This window comes from Petromyzon marinus, chromosome 23 (genome assembly GCF_048934315.1).
Source record: "Petromyzon marinus isolate PM22_M1 ecotype Great Lakes invasive population chromosome 23, UKy_Petmar_22M1.pri1.0, whole genome shotgun sequence".
Lineage (NCBI taxonomy): Eukaryota > Metazoa > Chordata > Hyperoartia > Petromyzontiformes > Petromyzontidae > Petromyzon > Petromyzon marinus.
This window is the reverse complement of record NC_133689.1, coordinates 6,504,658-6,528,413: the sequence shown is the minus strand read 5'-3', so window position 1 is coordinate 6,528,413 and position 23,756 is coordinate 6,504,658. Positions and strand designations below refer to the sequence as shown.

Genomic DNA, 23,756 nt, shown 5'->3' with positions numbered 1-23,756 from the left:
TGGCTTGCTTGCGGGATACATTATTTGCCCACATGTCAGTCAAACCAATATTTGATCATTCTCAGGGATATAATGTTTGTTTTGCGTGCTAAATTAAGGACAAACAAACTAACTTCATGTTATATCTAAGGCGTCCTTTTTGCCAGTATCCAAAATGATGAAAAATAAAAATTGGTTTTACCCTTTATGCCAGAAAGGGTAAAACCTATTTTTATTTTTCATCAAACTTAATGCACTTTGGTAAAATCCACTTTAATCACGGTCAGCTGAAAGCAGGACTTTAACCCAGCAAGTGAGCGATGCTGGTTCAGTCTTGGGCCACCAGTTCACTTCGGTTTGTTTTGTTTTGCAAATCGAATTATTTGAACATGTTCTGTAAGCAGTGTATGTTCAAATATGGGTGAGGACGCATGGAGCCTGTACCTTTGAATCGACCGCAAAGCTGAAAATGTTAATCTTTCCCTTTAACTTGGGCAGGAAAACAAGAAGCATTGAACTTCTTTCGCGCTGTACGTAGCCAACCGTGCTCACCCATGCTCACTGCTGCAACGTCTGCCTCTGGGAACAAGATACGGTATACCACACTGGACTGATGAGTTCGAATACAAAGGAAACCGGCCCACAGTTGTCTCTGTCTCTCTTCCGCCTGGTCGATGACATTTGCTCAATAGGACCACGAGATAATAGGACCGCGAGATAATAGGACCGCGAGATAATAGGTCAACGAGATAATAGGGCCACGAGATAATAGGAACACGAGATAATAGGACCAAGAGAAAATAGGACCACGAGATAATAGGACCGCGAGATAATAGGACCGCGAGATAATAGGAACACGAGATAATAGGACCACGAGATAATAAGACCACGAGATAATAGGACCACGAGATAATAGGACCACGAGATAATAGGACCACGAGATAATAGGACCACGAGATAATAGGACCGCGAGATAATAGGAACACGAGATAATAGGACCACGAGATAATAGGAACGCGAGATAATAGGACCACGAGATAATAAGAACACGATGCAGTTCTTCAAAACTCCTGATGGTTTTTGCATAATGCACAAAGGCCAAGTACACGCATTTTGTGTGTTAGTGGCGGTGGTGGTGATGGTTGCTGCGGGGGGAGCGGTGGTGCAGCGGTTAGCGCTACGCTGCGCTACAAACCTGGCAACCCGAGTTCGATTCCCGCTCACGGCCACCAACACCTGTGACGATTATCTGAAACGGTCCTGGACCTTCCCCTAGGCCGACTCAGCCTCAAATGAGTACCCTGTGCGGTGCGTAACAACATCGACACTGGGGAGACAAAGGCGGCCGGGCTTGGTGCTGGCCACCCACTCCCTCGTGCGCCGTTTCTGGCCTCAATTGGTGTCCCTAGGTGCCCGCCCCAACAGTCTGTTAAGGCTACGCGGGGATCTTTGTCCATGATGGTTGCTGTTATTGTGGTCGAGGCTCTCATGGCAGTGCTGATGATGGCAGTGGCACAGGCGAAGTTGGTTATGGTACGGTAGTTGATGGTGCGGCTACTGGTGGGGGTGGGTTAAGATGCCAATTTGTGGTCAATGGCCACACTCCGTTTGGGGTGCAGGTCGGCGCACCCACCCCCCTGACGAGGCACATGCTGCTCGAGTCCCACCAGAGAAAGACCTTGGCATTCGTCATTTCCTTTAACCCCCACCCCCACGATAGCCCCCCCCCCCCCCTTACAACCTTACAACCTCACTCTCCACGAGCATCAGTGTGACACAGGCCAATGGGGAAGGGAGGGTGAGCCGTAGTCGAGGTGGTGGGGAGAGAATCGTGCGGGAGGAGGAGTGGTGGGGAAGGGGTGGCCGACGATTCTCACTGAAAAGCCATCGCCACGCCGCTATCGTTCCTCCGCCACCGCGAAACGCGTCACGAGCTGCTGCCGCTCCTCCATCCGCGAAGGTCTCTTTGTCTAGGAGCGGTGGGCACGCAGGAGCCAACGAAGCCACACGAAGGGCAAGATCCACCGTGTGGCCCTGCGGTCCGAGCCCCGTCGCGGCTGCGCCAACAAATGTGTTGGCTCAAGTAGGCTGGCAGCACACCTGTGAATGCCTGCACGGCACACCCGGCCGCCTTTGTCTCCCCCCCCTCCCTCCTCCCCCCCACAGTGGTGATGTTTGCACACCGCACCAGGTACTCACTTGAGGCTGAGTTGACCTAGGGGAGGCCCATTACCCGTTCAGATAATCGCCACCGGTGTTGGCCGTGAGTGGGAATCGAACCCGGGTCGCCAGGGTCGTAGCGCAGCCACTACACTACCGCTCCCCACTAATAAACCAACACTGATGAACCAGCACTGATGAACCAGCACTGAGGAACCACCACGCACGTGCACGCACGCACGCGCACACACCAAACCCATCAAATATATGGCATAAGCCTAATAAACGTGGAACGGATGGGCCAACAGTTCCAACCACATGCTGCAATTAAGTCTGCATTTGTAGTGTTCGCCTTTAAGGCGTTAGTCTCTGGTCTGACACTGGTAGGGAGCGTAGGTCATGAAGAAGGCTACCTCTGGTGTAGGTCAATCAGTTTTAAAGACAATGCATCATTTATGTTATCAGAGCGTGTTTGTTTGGATGTTCACCACAAGTACGCGCGGCTAATGCAGTTAATTGATTACTTGCAAAATGTTTCAGTTTGGTGTTTGAACATCTTAACAACTTTTGCTTTAAAGCTTTCGTGACTGCAGGGATTCATATTCTTCGTTCTTTCGGTAAAGTCACCACGTAGAAGGGAAACAATAAAATAATAAAAATATAAAACAATAAAATTATTGTTTCATATTTTTATTATAATAATAAAATATAAAACAATAAAATTATAATATTTATTATAATAAAAATATAAAACAATAAAATTATTGTTTCATATTTTTATTATTTTAAATATGAAACAATAAAATTATTGTTTTTATTGCCAGAAAGGTTAAACCCTATTCTTATATTTTTTTAAATACTTTGATACTGGCAAACAAAGGCCCCATGTATATTTGGAGTTTGAATGCCCTCCCGGTGGTCGCGTGAAATCTTTCTCCGAGTCCTCGCCATCGATTGTAATATTATTACCGTACTACAAATAATGGCATTTCATTCTTCATACAATTACATTGAAAGGAGTATTTTGCAAATAGGAAGATACATGGAGAAAAGCCGCGCGTTTGCACACTTGTAGATCCGCTAATCAGAGTAACCTATTTGCTGTGCTGAATATATGTGTGTTGAACTTCTATCGCCCCATACGTAGCCAACGGTACTAATTGGATGTGCTGGGGAAGGAAAACACACAAATCACAAAAAGCAGTTATAAAGAAATGACTTTTCAATCTATGGCCTTGCCACTTTGCCATGGCCTTGCCACTTTGCAGGCCAACAGGCTTGGGAGATTAGGAAATCCATGTAACTCACGAATCCTTGCCTCAAGAATGCCGTATACGTAATTTTATTTGATTTTACCAGGCAAGACCTACTGAGCTATTTCGCTCTTTTTCAGAAAGCGACTTGGCCACAAATGACAGCTCAATGAAGTGGCTTATCACTTAGAAATATATATATTACAATAGCCAAACGCTCTGAACGCGCGCTTTTAAATGTGGAGGGGGAAAGGCGGAGGACCCGGAGAAAAATCCATCCGGCCACGGCGAGAGCGTGCAAACTCCAAATGCACAGTAGTCGGGGGTCGGCATCGAACCCACGCCCTCTTGCACACCAGGCGAGGGAGTTAACATTACACGTGCGCATCATCATGTTGGAATAAACAAAATAAACTTGACAATCGTGTAAAGGAAAGTGTGCCAAATTAAACCCGAAGCTTTTTTTTCTGCTTTTCAGAGCGTGAAAAGATTTTGTGGCAAATTAGCATGGCGAAGACGGCCGAGTGACTTGGGTTTATGGCTCGATCCAATCCTATCATCGGCACCGGTTAAGGAAGCCTTATCAGATCATTGGGAACAGAACGTGGCTAACCCCCAAAAGGGGTCATTAGGGCTGCTTGTTGTGTTTGTTTCTCTTACACCCTCGTGTGCTTTCACGCGCGCTGAGCCAAGAACTCACAAGCGGTGACCCGGTGCGACGTGAGGACATTACAGGGCCAGTCCGCCAGCAAGGCAAACCCAAGATGAACAACACTGCCTTGAAAAGAAATAAACAATGTCGGGGTAACGTCTCTTCTTCACAGCACATAGACCAGAGAGGTAAAGTTGTACTTGTTTTTTTTTATTTTGAAGGTTGTGTTAGTAGTTATTATAATGATGATGTGATCGTGGCATCACTGACAACAGAGTAAAAAACAGCATAATTGGTTTGAACCAAGATTAAGATCAAATCACTCTGAATGCGCCCTATCTGATCGGATCTCGGAAGACGCGCAACAGAATTCAGCCTGGTCAGTGCGCTGGTAGAAGACTACCTGGTAGTTACTGTGCCTAGTGTTGAGTTTATGAGTACTTTTTGATTATTGAAGTGTTCGCCTGTTGCTAGCTACTCTTAGATAACTATTTGAAAACCAATAAAAAAAACTGGTCATCATTAAAATGTAATTCTCGTTCGGCCACGGGGTGCAAGGGTACATTCTACACTTTATCAATCTGGGCCTCTATTCAAGCGTTGAAATGCGGTGTTTTTTTTTTGGAAGACTTTGCTGTTTTTTTTCCTGGATTTTTCTGTTGCGTGTGGTCACTTTGAAAATGTTTCTTGTTCATGTTTTTGGTTGTTGCGGTTGCACCCGAGTCAAGAGCCGCATGGCTCACAGGGTTATACCTAATAAATTAAACTGAAATGTGCTATGAAGACGGTCCATTTCCCGGAACATCACCCGTTGTATATATATTTTTCCCTTTTAAGGCCACGCAGTGTTACTATTGTCGAATGTGTTGAATTTCAGGTGTTGTAGATTTTGTCCTGCGAGCTGGCGATGCCAGTGCAATAAAGCAGTGTATTTAAAAATAAACAAAAATAATCTGTCTTGCGCAGGGCCTTTTGAGTGCCAACCTGCGCACAAGCACGGAGCAGGTGGGAGACCTCTGGGGCCGACCCAACGCAATCTCCGAGAGAGATTTAGGCCGTCGTGTGCTCTCAGGCGTTGTGTGTGGTGGCCGCTGCCCATGTGACTCGACGACAAGGAAGCACAGAGGGCTCCTTGTGAATCACCAGCAACGTGTGTGCAGAGGCCCAGGTCGAACATTGAAATAAATATATATGAAGGCAACAAATTATAAACAGCGATGTAGGCGTCCACGGACGCACAAAGCCAGCTTTTGATCTGCGATCGAGGGATCTTTCTGCATTCAAAGACCTTTCAGTTGTTCAGTTTATTCTTCATTGTTACTCGTCCTACGCAGCGTGTGTCTGTGTGCATCAGTGTCTTTGTGTGTCCCAGCGTCTCTGTGTGTGTGCCAGCGTATGGGGAGCGGTGGTGCAGCGGTTAGCGCTACGCTGCGCTACAAACCCCGCGATCCCAGTTTGAGTCCCGCTCGTGGCCAACACCGGCGGCGATTATTTGAACCGGTCATGGGTCGGTTCAAATAGGTCGACTCAGCCTCAAACGAGTACATGGTGTGGTGTGTAAACATCGCCATTGGGGAGACAAAGGCGGCCTGGCGTGGTAGCTGGCCACCCACCCCCTCGTGTGCCGTGCCGGCCTTCATAGGTGCTTGCTAATGGCACTTGCCCCACCGTTTTAATGGCTATGAAGGGTAACTGCGTGTGTGTCTGTGTGTGTCTGTGTGTGTCTGTGTGTCTGTGGGTGTGTGTCTTTGTGTGTGTCTGTGCGTGTGTGTGTGTCTGTGGGTGTGTGTCTTTGTGTGTGTCTGTGTGTGTGTGTCTGTCTGTGTGTCTGTGTGTGTGTGTCTGTGTGTGTGTGTGTCTTTGTGTGTGTCTGTGTGTGTGTCTGTGTGTCTGTGTGTCTGTGTGTGTCTGTGTGTGTGTCTGTGTGTGTCTGTGTGTGTGTCTGTGTGTGTCTGTGTGTGTGTCTTTGTGTGTCTTTGTGTGTGTGTCTGTGTCCGTGTGTCTGTGTGTGTGTCTGTGTGTGTGTCTTTGTGTGTCTTTGTGTGTGTGTGTCTGTCTGTGTCTGTGTGTCTTTGTGTGTGTGTATGTCTGTCTGTCTGTGTGTCTGTGTCTGTGTGTGTCTGTGTTTGTGTGTGTGTCTGTGTGTCTGTGTGTCTGTGTCTGTGTGTCTGTCTGTCTGTGTGTGTGTGTCTGTGTGTGTTTGTGTGTGTCTCATTAGAACAACAGTGCTCCCAGTCGTGAGACGAAGAGTTTAAATCCCAGACTCAAACCAATCACCATCAACATTGTCATCACCATTATCATCATCATCATCATCCTTCTGGGGCAGTGAAGTCAGCATCACCCTATGAGGCTGCCTCACTTTGTGGGAAGCCAACAGTTGCTGATTCCAGGAGGACTATAGGAAAGTGGAATTTCCATCATTAGCTCATGGCCGCCGATGTAGATGAGCACCGGCATTGTTTACGCAAATCTCGACTTATCTTCTACCGGCTGCATTTGGCCATCCGAAATATAACGTGCACATCGGTATTCTTGGCTTATTTAACAACAACAAAAAACAGTTTGAATGTGGTATTAGAGACATCTCTGCAATCGTGCGTGACGGAAAGTCCATCACCCCGCGTGTGGACACGACGCTGCTTGAAAGGATCTCAGATAGTAGTTCTGTGACATCGTCTTCTGCGGACCTTTGTCTACCATGCGGCGATGCGCTGCGGAGTGAGAGTTCCAAATGGACGTTTTCTTCATCTCGTGAGAATGACTGCGACAGCGCAACTTGAAGAACGCATTTTGTTGTATTCGGCCGAAAAACAGCAAATCTGCACGCAAAGATTCCAAGCTTCGGCGCCAAAGGTCACGGAATGTCGCGCGACTTCAGGCGCTGGCGTTCATGCTCAAGGGAAAATGTGAACTGAAGCTCCAGGGATGTAGAAGACACGCTTGCGTATAAATGTTGAATTCACTTTAAAAATAAATCGCAAACCCTGCGAGTGCTCAAATGTGGTATTTTTTTTTTCAAGGCATCGTTCCCTTAAAAAAAAGCCACCTTAAATAATTTAAATGAAGTGTCCTTTCCAAACTTCCCATTTCGTATTTACAGTGTGCAGTCATCAGCTTTCCCTCCCTGCCCTGGCGAGATGTTAACTACCTCGCCTGGTATACAGGAGGTAGTGGTGTTCGATCTCGACCCCGACGCCTGCTGTATATTTGGAGTCTCCGTGTTCTCCCTGTGGTCACGTGGATTTTTCTCCAGCTTCTCCGGGTTTCCCACCCCCCCCCCACACACACACATTTAGAAACGTGCCTTTGAACGTATTTGGCTGCTATAAATTTCCACGTGATAAGCCACTTGGCTGAGCAATCATTTGTTGGCCAGGTCGCTTCTGCAAAAAGTGTACGATCACGCGAGGGCTTGCTCGCGCTTTTCGACAACGAGGAGCTGCTCGTAAACGTTCGCCAGGATTCGTGAAATGTCACGGGAAAAGTGCGAGCGCTGTTCACGCGCGAGACATTACAAAAAAAAAGGTGTGCGCCAAGAGCAACAGCGTGAATCACGGACGCTGATCGGACCCTCGGGGCGAGGGATGGGGAAGGGAAGAGCCTAACCACCGCCGCTGCCGCCGTGACCGCACACTCATCTGGGCTGCGTTCGCTCGGGTTCCTTGCGTCACGTCTGGCTGACGCAGGCCGTTTACCCGGCAGGAAGAAAAAAAACACAAAATGAGCAACTCAAACGCGGGCCCGACGCAAATCGCCGATCACCGAGCGGAGAGAGACGGGCGCGGTGGGGTGTGCTGGGAGAGGAACAGAAATCCCGAGAACAGCAGACTCCAAATTCGACGGGACAGGGCCCAGAGTGAAGGGGAGGGGGGGAGAAACTGGGCTCGACTACCAGCGGGCGGGTGGGACATTTCTGGTTTATATGAGGAGGGGAAAAGGGTCAGGGGGATAGGTAACTAACATACTGGGGGGGAAGAAAGAGACAGGGGAGAGGAGGGAAATGGTGGGGGGTGGGGGAACTATGAAACAATTGAACAGGACCGTTCGACGGGAGGTCAGCACCGATTCAACCGCTCATTTGAGCCGGAAATCACTTCATCGTGTTTCACTTTTGTGCCCGGGTCGCTCCGTGGTGCCGCGTGAGTACGTGAAGGTTTCGGAGGCGAATATTGACGCTGGTGCACTTCGTCGCAATCGCCTGGCTCTTCGATTTGCATGAAAGTAATGACCGGCTGAGAGTAACGGAGTGAGCCCTCTCTCGTAGCAGCAGCAGCAGCAGGGAAAGGCGTTTGCGGTAAATGCACGCTCAATCGCCGTGCGACGCACTGAATGGGTGCCCTATGCACGTTGCTGAGAATGGAGAGAAGAGCCAATGACATTTTCAAAGGAAGGAAAACAACTCAAACCAAAAATGTAAAACTAGTTCTTAGTTTACCAGGTAAAGCCCACTGAGCTACATAGCTCTTTTTCAGAAGCGACCTGGCCACAAATAATAGCTCAATGGAGTGGCTTTTCAAGCGGAAATGTAGAGCAGCCAAATACTCCAAACGAATGTTTTTTTTTTTAAACGTGGAGGTGAAAAGCCGGAGAACCCGGAGAAAAATCCACGCGACAAACGGGGAGAACACGCACACTCCAAATATACAGCAGCAGGCGTCAGCGTCGGGATTGAACCCACGACCTCCTGCGCACCAGGCGAGGTAGTAAACATCTCCGAGCCACCTCTGCATGCGACGAGCGAGCCAGGCCAGACCCTCTGATCAAACGAGCGCATGGCGGTGGGCGTCTTCATCGGCGACCCCTGAATCAATTGCGGAAAGTGGACATTTCTATCGCAGGAGGTGAGGTTTCTCTGTAAGGTTGGTTGGTTCGCTGTTGACTTTGGCAGCCCTGAGTCGTGTTAGGAATTTTGGTATTTCTACGGTAGGAGGTGAATCTCCCCGTAGGGTGACTTCCTACTTCGCTTATTACCTTAGAGGGGAGGTTGACTTGACTCCTATAACCAGGACTTTGCAACCCTTTATCCAGCAGTGGATTTACAAAAGGACTTAGATTCGTATTGCCGAATTTTCCAAGTTATAAGGCGCTCTGGAAAATATGTTGCAACGAAAACGTTTGCCCTGTGTCAATAGAGTTATACAAACCTGGTCACACAAACAAACACACATACTGTATTATGCCCAATGCACCCTCAATTTTTGCTTTAAAATAGAGTGGGGAAGTGCATTTTATAATCTGGAGAATGCAGTATATTTATTATTACTACCCTGCTCTATGGAGTCTTAACTGAGCTAAAAAAATGTTTAAGAGAGGGTCTGGGTAGTGACTTCCTCACACCGAATTATTTTGCACGTGGGTTGGTGACACTGTAGTGCCTGAAAGGGATCGCGTGATCCAGCGCACAATAATCTAATTAATAGAAAACACAGAAAACATTTCAATTGGTCAAAACATGCCTTTGCAGAACCCCCTTCAGAAATTGGTCTTAAGTGATTCACTTCCTTTTTTTGCGGGGGTGATCTTGGAATCCAAAGTTGGTTCTGGGGAAATGTAGTTCTCTAGGAGTATTTTAAAATGTGGTTGGAAGTGTTTTTTCTTTCTTTCTAATTTAGTATTTTGGTTTGTTGTGCCGCGTAATGCAAGATCTAGCCCCTGCAAGTGGTGATGGCACAAGGTTTTATACCTTAACACCAGATGTCAAATTGAACCATTGGGAGCGAATGGCTCGTTGGCCACTTGGAGATTCCCAGATCATTGTAGTGCTATAATTTTGATAAGAACGAGAAATGCATTGTGCCACAAAAGCAACAACAACAACACGCAAAATGTGCTGCTCACAAACAGCAGAAAGGCACGACCGACCCTCCCAGCATTCATTGCACACACGTCACGTGATCACCAAATCATTGCACGTACGCTCTTCTTCATTCCGATATTACGATTCGGCGAATCATCAAGGGTAAACTATCCCTCTGGTTTACCCTGTAAATTCTCCAGAAAAGGATTTCTTCGGATATTCTGGTAATGCCCTCCCACACGAAGCAAGAGAACATTGGCCGGCCAACGCCATATCAGCTGAGCCCAATCAGAGTTCAGAATATCAGCAGCAGTAGCAACAGACGACAGCTCTACATAATCGGGGGAGAACATACGCTACTCAACTCAGCTCCCAGCGACGTTGAGGGAAACGTGAAACGTCGGATGTGCCGGATAACAAGCGGTGCAAACCGAAAACACACGGGAGAGTTATGCAGCACAACCGAAAAATAAACTCCTCAAAATGATAACGCTCTGGATTCAAAGAGCACACCAAGCTGAAAAAGCCAGTCCATTAAAGGAGGCTTCGTTCTGCCTGGGAATTTAACTTGTACAAATACATCTGTTTGTCCAAATATGCAAACTGTCACGTGCATGTGGGAGAGCTTTTACACCCACGCACACGTGTTCTAATGCTCACAGAATAATCTCATTAGTACGATGCATACCCAGTTTGTGTGCGTGTTATAAAAAATGCCTTTTTTTTACAAAATAACTTTATTCCAGATATGAGTCTTGGCGAAATATGTGGTGAGCTTCGTGGTCATCAGAGTCGGGGATTCTGTACCTTTCGGGAAATCACGTGAATTGTTCCGCCGATGGAGAGACAAGACAGACGAACGTGAGATTTTCTGACCATTATAATCACCGGCCGGGTGGCATTCGGGGGTTGAGCGAGCGGCTCGCGATCACAAAACTCTACGAGATTGCGAATTCTAATTGTGGTCAGGGGTTAACACATGCCGTCATTTGCCCCGTGTCAATGATTGCTTGTGTTGCAGTCGAAACGTCGTGAGAATTTAATTGTTTTATATTTCATATTCTTTTATTGTTTCCCTTCTACGTGACTTTACCGAAAGAACCAAGAATATGAATCCCTGCAGTCACGAAAGCTTTAATTTAAAAATTTAACCGCATACATTTGCTAAATCGCTGTCCATTTTCTACCCGCTGCAAGATGACCGAGATCGCCTGTACCTCCGAAGCCACTGCGATCCCACTCCCACTGCGCTTGCGACGTCCTGGCCCTCGGCACGGACTCCACGCTTCTCTCTTCAACCTCTGACGGAGCTTTCCTCTCTTACCCGCGTGAGCAGCTTCAGCTCTCCGTGGCTGTAGATGTGAATCGAGCGGACCGGACTTCACATCAAACAGTCTCTCTCCCCCACCACACCACGCCCGCCACCACCACCCACCCACCACGACCCCCAAGTCAGTGAGCTCACAGGGAAGGCTCCTTGTAGCCGGGCGAGCAGATGCCTGCCTCGTGTGATGAGATGTTCACACAGCGGCATGGCTCGAGTTAGTCGTTTCACGTGCGGCGCTGGCTCAGCCCCCCGTTACCCTCGATCCCTCTCGGATGTTTTGATGCCGTGTGGCCTCGTTCTGGGACTAGATTGACGTCACTCTGGTCTCGGGAAGTGGGGTGTTTTTCTTTTCCATGTGTTTTTCTTTTAACAGAGCTGCATTGAGCATACATAGCCACGTGGTTTTTTTTGGGATTCTTTATGTTTAGCGTGCAATAGTAAAATCATTCCTCTGTCAAGTCACTGTTGGATGAAGGCCTCCCCATGCCGTATCAGTCACTGGGAGGGGGTGGGGGTTCTTTGACCATACTTCACCTTTGCTGGTCGGTGTCGGTGGACAAATTTGACGTTGGAGGGAGGCCCAGTCCCGGGTAAGATGTCAATGTCACCGATGTTAGCCGTGGATGGCCGGACCCTTAAACCTCACAAGCTCAGCGAGGTTGGGAGTTTCATAACTCTCTCTGCGTGGTCCACCAACCCTTGCCTCAGAAGCGTACTCTATATGATTAATAATCTTGAATGACATATGCACATTTTAACATACTTTGCGATTTTGTAATTGAGAAATGAAATGAATATACCCGTCATATTTTTTTATACAGTTTTCTTTTAAAAGTATACATTTCACAGATTTGTTAGGGTATTTCGCGCGCGTGTTCCTTGGACGCGTATGCGTTGTGTGTTCTACACGCATTTACCCTAGGACTGACTCCATTTGCTCTGTCAAGTATCTCCCACGCAACAGTTCCTGCCATCAATTTTCATTTCCTCCATGAACCCGTGACCCCCCTCCCCCCTATCCCCACCGCCAACATCTCCCCTCTCATTTCGCTTGACTCCCCTTCACGTGCCCTCTGCTCCAGCAACCAAGGTCCCTCTGTAAGTCGACCTTCACTCAATGGGGAGGTCGACTCCTTATCCCCTACTGCCCCTGCAGTTTGAAACTACCCCCCTCCCCCAGCCCCCCGTGCTGTTGACTCCCTGCTCCTGTTTTAGTCTCTCCACTGCTGCCTATCACTGCCTGTTCTCTTTAAACGTTGATATGTAGAACGTGTGCTCCTCCTTTTCCCCCAATAGGCATGGCAATTGCATTTGGATGCTCCATAAACCCAAATTGTCTCCGTGAGGCCGAAAGTAATCAAGGGAAATAGTATCTGAGCGCTCCAGCCGGGTCTAGATTCAGTTTGACGGGGGGGCTTGTATCATTTTCGGGCCCTCTCTGTACATTCAATTCTTGTCCTTGACTGTTCCACCACCAGACATGCTGCGCGATGCCAAATGCTCCTCTGCTATTCACCTTGGTTATTTTATCTCTGGTTTTTTATTACGTGATGCGTGACTTTTTAAGTGAAATCTCTGTTATAACAAAGTAAACGCATTTCATTTTCGCCATGTAATCGGTAGTAATACACACGGTGATCCTATGGCTTTAATTATCAAATTACACTCACGGGGTTTGTCACAGTGCTACAGTCTTGCGTTTCCCAGGTCAATCTTGCAAACGAGACTATGCTGGTCTCTTGTTGTTCTCACCTGATTAAACAAGACGAACTTAAACCATTATGAGGCTCTTTTTTTTTATATTTTTGGGGAGGGCTTTCTAAATCCAGGTCCCGGGCTACAGCCCCCAAAGGCCCCGGAGTTAATCCAGCCCTGCCCTGTGACCAACATTTGGGACAAATGCTTCGGTCTTAATTTAAAATAAAAAAAACACACAGGATACGGTGACCTGGGGAGTATTGCGAATTTTTTTTTCTGGCACTGAACTGCACCCTAGACTCGGGGGCAAGAAGTGGAATTCACTCGAACAAACGTGGCCCCAACTAGGGGAAAAGTGCTCGTGAAATATTCTCCGTTTGGCACACCGAGCTCAAACTGTTTCCAGAGCTCGAGTATTTTATTTATTCGGGAGCGTTTGGCATGGAAATATCCCACACGCACGACGTCACAAGCCGTGCGCAGACAGGGGGCATTCATTAAAATAAATATGCTCTTATGGTTTTACACGCGAGACTAATCCTGCCCGGGCAATAACATGACTACTAAATTACCTTTCAGTGGAAATTCCCACAGTGACGCCCAAGATAGCGGGATGGGCTGTGAGTCAAAACTGGATCAAACCAGGCTGCCCGCTTTAGAAAACTCGATACGTTCGTAATTGAATGGTCTTCAAGAGGGAAACATACATAAAGGAGACATTTGGGCAATGGCTGTCTTTCACAGCACACTTTCTTCAACATGATGGGCAATTGCCAATTATATTTTTTTTCATTTTAAGACCGCAGTGTTGTTGACAAATATATTGAGTTTTTGTTTATGAATCATCATTATTATTTGTGCGTGTGCACCACTGCCGACGCAGTATCAACCAAATCATTGAACTCCATTCAGACTCCTCACTTAGCCTGGTACCCACTATAACCCCACCCACCTTCCTCATGGATTCTCCCAAAATTGAATGCTTCTCACGAGCCATGATGGTGCAATTATTGTGTCCACATCCACGCACGCACGCTGCTGAGAAACGAATCGCTGGGGAGCTGGAAGTCACATGACGAGGCCACATGTACCGGCATTTTTTTGGGGTTGCATAACTGAACGTCTAACGAGACCTGTACATTTTCGCTGGGAAAAGGCTGAATTGTCCCAAGAGGAAATGAGGAATGATTTGACTCATTTTATCCCCTCTTGGAAACCACAGGAAAAAAAAAATCCATTTAGCGCGGCAGTGGGTTTAATTTTAGCGCGGGTCAGCGGAGGCCACGGTCATTTTCTCTAGAATATTCACAACCATTGCCCCTGGTATTTACAGTGTCCTCCTCAGTGGCTAATCGTGCAGTTCCTTGACCAGAATGTGGATTCACTTATCATCCAATCAAAAACTGAGTGGGATGTTTTTGCAAGCCTTGGAATGCCTGCATGTTATGGAAAGAGTGAATGCGGCGTGTGTGGGATGTTTGCCAAGACAATGTGGGCCACATTTGACCACAGATTAAAAGGGAAAAAAATAGACATACAGTGGTAAACGTTGGTAAGAAATACGCATGACTTAGCAAGATTGGCACGCAGTTAAGTGAAAAAAACTCCCAGAAACATTGCATTGTACGGGCTGCCTCTCACTAACACAGAGTTTCTGGCAATGAGTGATTGAAACAAGATTTGTTTAATGTGTTATTCAGTGATACTTAATCTCACGGGCAGATACAATCAGGATAACCTAATGTTTTCTAGATAACAGCAGCTCTCCAAATAATCACAACATACACTCAATGATTTCACTTGGGACTGCGTGAATTCCATAATCACCGGTAGTTTAATAACTCTTCATCATTTTTCGAATTGACGTCTGAATTTCAGTCGCTGGTGGTGGCTGTCTGACATTTTCTGTTCGGAGAATTCTTTAAAGAAAAACTGAAACTAAAATATTTTTTCATTCAATATGAAATCGACCAATACGTTTTAAAGTTGTAACGCGCCGAGGAGAAAGGACGACTTAGAGGGTGCGACAAGGAACCACAGACAAGCAGTGAGGCGGCAGCCAGGCGCTGAGTAAGCGCCGCATTCTCCCCAAGCTCTGCGGTCCTCTCTATATATATTAAGGGGTTACCGGCCCATTACTGAGTGTTTACACGAGTGGGAGGAAACCGGAGCACCTGGAGCAATCCCACGCGTGAGAGAGGGGCAACGCTCTATCCCATGCAGACGAAACAGGTGGAGTCCACGTTTTCAACTACTGCCTTTTGGCGAGCAAGGGTATGGCACCTCGAGCCCCACGCGAAGGAGGTTTGACAAACATTCGTGCCATTCACAAAGCCTCATATCTCACGATAACGATGTGTCATGTCACGTCACATCAGACCTGAACAGAGGGAGTTCACATTTTGTTGTACCACCTTCTCTGGGCGAGCCAGGGTTATGGCTCCTCGACGCCCACGGGAAGGGAGTTTCGCACCATCTGTGCGGTGATCCACCAACCCCTCGCTGCTTCCGCAGCGCTGGATCACAGGGCACGTGCGTGGTCACCACCGCTCGGGACGAGCTCCCCCTTTATATATATAAAACAAAAATGTTCCAACAAAACTGTTTTGCTCTGCGTTGAGACAATGCTCTCTGTGTGGCAAACGCAAACAGGTGTGCACAGCAGCCTCGACGACGCCCCTAACCCTGATCCGACTCACCTTTCGAGTGGCGGACAAGCGAATTCTGGGTTGTCAAAACGGGCAGCTGGTTGCTATTGTCGGGGGCTCTGTTGTCCTCGTTGTGGCTCGCCCTCCGTCCCACGTGTTTCTTCTGACGGCCACTGCGGGCGCCGATCGAACCACCACCATCCACCCACTAAGGAGTGCCCGCTCTCTACGCAGTTAGCGGTCACCGCCTCGACCGCGCACGCGTGGCCGGCTCCCCCGAGATAGCAGCTGTCCCCGCGGAGCCGAAGGAGCCCTTGCTCTTGTAGAGCCCGACAATTCAGCCTCCCCCCCCTCCTCGAAGTGTGCAACACGCACGCTTCGAGGAGGGTAAATTTGGTTAACTAAATGTAACGCCCACGCGATACCCCAAAGGAAACCAAAACATAAATGTGGTATTCGAAGCGGATTGAAGGGCTTTACGGGAAATACAAAAGAAAAATGCCGTGTCTGTCGCCGGCGTTTGCCAAGTACGCAGCCAGAACGCCGTTGCACAATCCCCGCCGGTGCAACGCCTCCGTAATTAATCGCAAATGTTGCTCCGCGCTAGAACCGAAGTCGTTTCCACCGCGCGAGTTTGCTCACAAACCCGCGGGGCGTGCGCACGGAGGACGCGCGCGCCGGGATTGGGGAGGTGAGACCAGGGCCGGTTGAATGCCCGGGGGGCTCTAGGGGCTGCAGCCCAGGGGGCCTCCGCCAGCTGGAAGGGCCCCCAGAGATTCGGTTAACAGTAATTTCACTTGTGAATGCTGATATGTATTTGTTAGCTTTTTTCGAAATACATTTCATTTTTCTTTAACGTTGTTTTCCTTTTGAAAATATTACTGGGGGGTGGGGGGGTGGTGCCTCACAGTACCCTGTAGCCCAGAGGGCCTAGACAATCTTGTAGCTCAGGAGACCTACAAAATCTGTAGCTCAGGGGACCTACAAAATCTTGTAGCTCAGGGAACCTACAAAATCATGTAGCCCAGGTGGCCTACAAAATCTTGTAGCCCAGGTGGCCTACAAAATCCTGTAGCTCAGGGGACCTACAAAATCTTGTAGCTCAGGGAACCTACAACATCTTGTAGTCCAGGTGGCCTACAAAATCTTGTATCCCAGGGTGCCTACAAAATCCTGTAGCCCAGGTGGCCTACAAAATCTTGTAGCGCAGGGGACCTACAAAATCATGTAGCTCAGGGGACCTACAAAATATTGTAGCCCAGGAGACCTACAAAATCCTGTAGCCCAGGTGGCCTACAAAATCCTGTAGCCCAGGGGACTTACAAAATATTGTAGCCCAGGTGGCCTACAAAATCTTGTAGCCCAGGGGACCTACAAAATCTTGTAGCCCAGGGGACCTACAGAATCCTGTAGCCCAGGGGACTTACAAAATCTTGTATCCCAGGTGGCCTACAAAATCTTGTAGCCCAGGGTGCCTACAAAATCTTGTAGCCCAGGGTGCCTACAAAATCTTGTAGCCCAGGGGACCTACAAAATCTTGTAGCCGAGGGGACTTACAAAATCCTGTAGCCCAGGTGGCCTACAAAATCTTGCAGCGCAGGGGACCTACAAAATCTTGTAGCCCAGGTGGCCTACAAAATCTTGTAGCCGAGGGGACTTACAAAATCTTGTAGCCGAGGGGACTTACAAAATCCTGTAGCCCAGGTGGCCTACAAAATCTTGTAGCCCAGGGTGCCTACAAAATCTTGTAGCCCAGGGTGCCTACAAAATCTTGTAGCCCAGGGGACCTACAAAATCTTGTAGCCGAGGGGACTTACAAAATCCTGTAGCCCAGGTGGCCTACAAAATCTTGCAGCGCAGGGGACCTACAAAATCTTGTAGCCCAGGTGGCCTACAAAATCTTGTAGCCGAGGGGACTTACAAAATCTTGTAGCCCGGGGGACCTACAAAATCTTGTAGCCCAGGTGGCCTACAAAATCTTGTAGCCCAGGGTGCCTACGAAATCTTAATCCGGCCCTGTGTGTGTGGGGGAGTGGGTGGGCTACCGCGCGATTGTCGTTCGCCGCATCTGCCGCTTCTGACCTTAACGGCGGCCAGACGACAATGCTCAACGCCGGGAAGGCGGGGCGAGCTTCGACCACCACGGATCAGGTGCGGAGTCGCGGCGCGCCTTGCGGGGTAGCGGGGTGGGGTGGGGGTGGGGGTTCTGCTTCTTTGTGGCCGTGAAGCTTCGCCAGGTCGAGCCTCGGGCAGGCAGTGAAACGTCTACGGCGGACACCGGCGCGTCGCCCAATTCTCGACCGATCAATAGTTAGGGGGTGACAGTTTGAGTCGGATGTATCAGACTGGGCGAGCCAAACGCCTAGCAGCATGACATTGAGCTGTCGCGACGGAAATAGGAGGACCGCTTCACAATTCTGGCTAATCGGCTGATGAGGCTGGTTGTAATCACCATCGAAACGTCGTACACGAATTGCAAATGTTGTGCGTTTACTCTCCAACACACGGGTGTGCTGAAGTAGTAACCTGATGGCACGTTTTGTTTACTCGACAAACGTAAATGGCTAACCTTATATTTACACAACCTAACCCAAACAAGCAGATAAGGCCCACTGAGATATAAAGCTCTTTTTCAGAAGCAACTATGCATCGATTAATCGATTAAAGTCAATTCTTACACTCGCGCTACATGCATCGAATGAATGTCCTTGAATTCGATCATCTTATCTTATATCGATTTACATAGCGCAGATGATGATGGCGATGATGTCATTCGATGAACACTCCTATAATTTAGAACAAATCTCTGTTATTTTGCCAGGTAAGGCAATATAAAAAAATGTAGCTCTGTTCAGAAGCTGCCTGGCCACAAATGAAGGCTCTACGAAGTGGCTTATCGCGTGGAAATGTGCGGCAGACAAATATGTACGAGCGTCATCCCTTTGTCTGCGAGGCGTCTGCCCTGGTGTTGGGGACACGTAACCGATGCGAGAGCTCCAGGTGTCTGCCAGGATCGCAGGTGCTGTTCGTTTTCAATGCTTCCGTCACGTCGAAGATAACTTCAAGACAACTCAATAGAGCACAAGGGCGTTCCGCTTTCTGGCATGCACTTCACCTTATCCCAAGTGTTCGACCGTACAACTCAAGGTTCGCCCTAATTATAGGCAACTATTAATAACGGACAATACCTCTGCGGATGCCCTGTTTATTGGTGTGATCGTGGTGGATAGCATCTCACCCAGACACCCTCAGTGCTCTGCACGTCGATGATGAGAACGACGTGTATGATAATGACAATAATTGTTACGACGATGATTATGATGGCGATAATGATGTTAGTTGCACCGATGATAGTGGTCAATGACGACTTTGAAGAAGATGATGCTGGTCAATGACGATTCTTATCATCATCATGACGATGATAAAAAAAAGCCACAGTGGTGTGTAATCATGGTGTGTAATCAATGCAAGCCCAGAACACTGGGCTTGCATTCCAGAGGTCGCCGGTTCAATCTCACAAGCGCGACAGTTGAAACAATGGAGCAGGATGATCCACCCCACGCCCGACCACCACCCCACCACTCCACCACACCCACCACCCCACCACCACCACCCCACCCCACCAGGTGTGTGCGTGCCCAGGTGAGTGTGTACGTGCCCAGGTGAGTGTGAGTGTGCGTGCCCAGGTGAGTGTGTGCGTGCCCAGGTGAGTGAGTGTGCGTGCCCAGGTGAGTGTGAGTGTGCGTGCCCAGGTGAGTGTGAGTGTGCGTGCCCAGGTGAATGAGTGTGCGTGCCCAGGTGAGTGTGAGTGTGCGTGCCCAGGTGAGTGTGAGTGTGCGTGCCCAGGTGAGTGTGAGTGTGCGTGCCCAGGTGAGTGTGAGTGTGGGCCCAGGTGAGTGTGCGCCCAGGTGAGTGTGAGTGCGGGCCCAGGTGAATGAGTGTGCGCCCAGGTGAATGTGAGTGTAGGCTCAGGTGAGTGTGAGTGTGCGTGCCCAAGTGAGTGTGAGTGTGCGCCCAGGTGAATGAGTGTGCGCCCAGGGGAGTGGGCAGATGGAACCTCCCCCCCTCCCATCCTCCCCTGTTCAGTTTCCGACTCTCTCGAAGTCAAACAATTCCGAGACTCAGAGACAAGGATCCTACGTGTAGCCTTAACAGAGTTCTGTTAGCGAGCACCTATTGAGGTCGGCACGGCACACGAGGGGGTGGGTTGCGAGCACCACGCCAAGCCGCCTTTGTCTCCCCAATGGCGTTGTTTACACAACGCACCAGGTACTCATGTTGGTGTGAGCGGGAATCGAACTCGGGTCGCCTGATTCGTAGCACAGCGCGCTGACCACTACACCACCGCTCCCTTCAGTGACTCACACCTCTCCTTACGCAATCCAGCCATGGCGGAGATAACACGGCACGAGGCTCGGAATGGTAAACGCGTGGGGGTTGGTGCCAACATTTTTCCAATATCAACAAAAACAACAACAATCGTCATTCGCCACTAAGTGGCGGTGATGTCACCACGGCGCTTGTGCCAGGCTATGTGCACGTTGAGGCCACGTGAAGTGTCGAACGCCCGCTGGCAGGAGGTCACGGGGAAAACCCAGGTATCATGGGTCGACTGACTGAGACGACTGGCCGATGCACCACCTGTGCCCCATACTGTGTAAACTTGCTGTGCTTTATCCACCCGGCGCTCCGCTCGTTGTTGTGAGCGTCACTCCTCCGCCCTCCGTTGTTGCTGGAGGGCGACTGCCTCCAACTGCCCAGTAGCGTCCTTCACGAGCCTCCTCCACAGAGGCCGATCTTGACACCGCTGGTACCGGTCATCAGCAAGTCCACTCAGCTCCACATCATCCTGTACCACAGCGCTCCATCTCTTCTCTAGCCCGTGCCGCGCCCGTTTTTGCCCCCTCTATCCGGCCGAACAAAAGCTGTTTAGGCATACGGTGGACATGACCCAACCAACGCAGCCTTGCCTGCAGGAGGAACTCATCGATGGGACTTTGTCCAGATCTTTCAAGGATTCGTGAGCTCCTTACACAATCCAACCTGTTTAAACCCAAGAGGGATCGTCGGTAGGCCAGCCTAAACGTTTCTAACCGGCGAAGATGTTCCATTCGGGGGGTCCACGTTTCGCAAGCATAGAGAAGGGAGGGATTTTTTTTTATCTATCTTCCTGTATTTGTAATCTGACTTCCTGGATCTTTATTCTGACTTCCTGGATGTTGTCCCGAAGATACCTGACACAGTTTTGAGAAGAACAAGAAAAACATCCTACCAAGTAGTATCTAATTGCCAAATTTAGTTTGTGAATTATTGTTCAACTTAATTGGTGCATTGTTAAACGCCTGTACAAGCGACAATTGAATTTGTCTGGCTACATCGGCTGGTGGCGGAGGGTCTTAACCACACACATCGTTCGGCCAGATCGTTACTCCGTGGCCTAACCCGAAACAAATCAACAATGACTCAAGATTATGGAATGCAAGTTTGGTAACGTGATGACGCGCGAAACCACGAAAGTTAAATTCACCAACGATCGCTGTCAGACGACTGTTAATGATCAACACGGTTATACATTACACTTTCGTCGTTACCGAACTAACCTAATGCGGTGGAATGAAAGTAAACATTTACTGTTACTATGTTTAATGCCGTAATTAATAGCTAAACACTTACAGCCGTGTTCGTAAGCCACACAGTTTTTCCTCTTACCGTATTCTCTTGATCAGGGGACGTTTTGAGAAGAAAACAAACTTCAAATGACCCTTTTAATCCTGTTTTAATTCATTGCATACTTGTCAAATTCATTTTTTTTAAATTCTTATAGTTGGAATTTAGCCACATTAAATGCAAAACCAAATGTATTATGAGAGTATTATTTTATTTGGGCGCCGAGGTGGCGAGATGTTAACTACCTCGCCTGGTATGTAGGAGATCGTGGGTTCGATCCCGACCCCGACGCCTGCTCTATATTTGGAGTTTGCGTGTCTCTCTCTCTCTCCCCGTGGTCGCGTGGATTATTCTCCGGGTCCTCCGGTTTTCCCCTCCACATTTAGAAACGTGCGTTTTGAGTATTCGGCTGCGGTAAATTTCCACGTGACGATAAGCCGCTTCGTTGAGCTGTCATTTGTGGCCAGGTCGTTTCCAAAAAGAGCTACGTAGCTCAGTGGCCCTTTACCTGGTAAAAAAAAAATATTTGTTGAGATAATTAAAGGCTACGATTGTTCCCCTGTGTTTTCAAGCAAAAGTTAAGGGGTGCGGCTTAATATCTGGAGAACACATTTGTCTTTCGGAAGATGTGCTCTACTCTACGTGCTCGAAATCATCTCTTCGACCAGAGGACGTTCCTCTACCATCGCAATAGAGGACAGACCCGTAGGACAGAAGTCACCACCAGCCGTTCAGCATCATCTTCCTGAAGACATCTCTCCCGTTTCTCAAACAGCGTCTTCACAATCATCTTCTGGAAGATGTCTCTTCATTCGCAATACCGTATTCCCAACGATACAGGGTTTTTTTGTGTCATTAAACCCACAACCACCCGACACAGACAATTAGTAAGGTTTGTTACGTAAACATAACACGCCAATTCGTTACTAGTACAGCACACCGGTGTGTTGAACAGTAAATCCACAACATTTACCATCTGAGTTACTACGTTTCGCCAGTAATTGCAACTAGCATCATCAGGCTACAGCCAGATTTGTGCAATACCGTATTCTCCCGATCATAAAAAAAAACTTCGATGAAAATGGGCCCAAATTTTGCAATGCATCTTACTCTCCAGAGCATCTTGTAATGAATCCGCATTAAAACAAATGAGCAGTGTTTGATTTTGTCAAGTGTTTTCTATCTTACTCCGTTGCCAAAGGAAGACCCCTTTGCCTTGGTCCCATCATACAGCAATGAATTATGTTCACAGGCATTCATTCCTTAGGCATTGTCCCTATCCACATCCTGATAAAGACACGAACCATTGTCCCTACGCGTCACGGTTTCCGAGCCACTGGCAATCGCTCACAAAATTCACGATTTCGTCGTCGATGTTGTCTTGAATTCTCGAGTTTGGCCTTTCTTGCCTATCGACATGGCAAGTGCCGGATGAAGATAGTGCGGGGCCTGTAGCACGTGTTATAAAGGGGGCCCTAAATTTAAAAAAACGTAAGTATTAAAACACAACTTTTTAATTGCATAGTAAAGTGATTGTATGTTTTCACTTGCTATACAGCCAGAATTGATAGCTTGAACGCGTTTAGCGCGGGGCCCTTGAAAGTGCGGGGCCCGTAGCTACTACATGTGTAGTAGTAGCTACTACATATGTTGTAGCTACATATGTAGTAGCTACGACACATATGTAGTAGCTACTACACATGTAGCACAAGTAGCGACTACATGTGCAGTAGCTACTTGTGCTACATATGTAGCCGCTTGTGCTACTGGGGTAATCCAGCAACTGGACATGGCCAATGCCAGAAAACATTAACGCTAAAATGGAAACTGGGGGCAGAGGTGTGTTGAACGGTTGATATGTACTGCATGCAAACACACGCACACACATATAGCCTGTGAGGTTTGTGGGGTTATTGTGTGTTTATCTTGGCGCCCTGACAAGAGATGAGTATGATTACACTCGGGGAGGCGGTAGTGTAGTAGCGGTTAGCGCTACGCTGCGCTACGAACCTGGCGACCCGAGTTAGATTCCTGTTCACGGCCAACATCGGTGACGATCATCTGAACCGGTCCTGGGCCTCGCCTAGGTCGACTCAGCCTCAAATGAGTACTTGGTGCGCATGCGTTAAAAAAACATCGCCACTAGGGAGACAAAGGCGGCCGGGCGTTGTGCTGGCCACCCACCCCCTCGTGTGCAGTTCTGGCCTTCATAGATGCTCGCTAACAGCACTTGCCCCAACAGTCTGTTACAGGCTACACGTAGGGATATTTGTCTTTGGTAAAGACCCACTTGGGTGTGAGCTAAAGCTCCCCTGAAACTTGACGTGCCCAGTTGGGCCGCACGGGGTTAAAGTGCGCGCGGAGCCGAGAGGCTGGGTTTTTAATACAGGTTACAGCCGCCCGTGATAAAATACTCGGGTTCTGAAGGAAAGCGAGTTCTATTAATCGTCGTCAGCCGAGTCGCCGAATGATAACGCGGTAAACAAGATAAAGATGTGAGCCGTCAAAACCAATCCATGAAGCGAGTCTCCGAGGGTTCTAAAGTCTAGCGGGTTGATCGCTATCAGCCGAT

At 48.5% G+C, this 23,756-nt stretch overlaps 1 protein-coding gene across 5 annotated transcripts in view; it reads right to left on the bottom strand.

The window, feature by feature from the left end:
* The window catches only part of LOC116945238 (uncharacterized), a 90,125-nt gene that overhangs the window by 46,408 nt on the left and 19,961 nt on the right, over positions 1-23,756 (bottom strand). Inside the window, exon 1 of one of the 5 annotated variants that reach the window (XM_032959570.2) lies at positions 15,569-19,080. The exons of 3 other annotated variants lie outside the window; for them this stretch is intronic. The gene's annotated coding sequence lies outside the window, so the exon portion shown is untranslated. Of the gene's footprint in view, positions 1-11,061; positions 11,244-15,568; positions 19,081-23,756 lie in introns of those variants that run through there. One more of the 5 variants, XM_076068990.1, reaches the window with a different exon arrangement.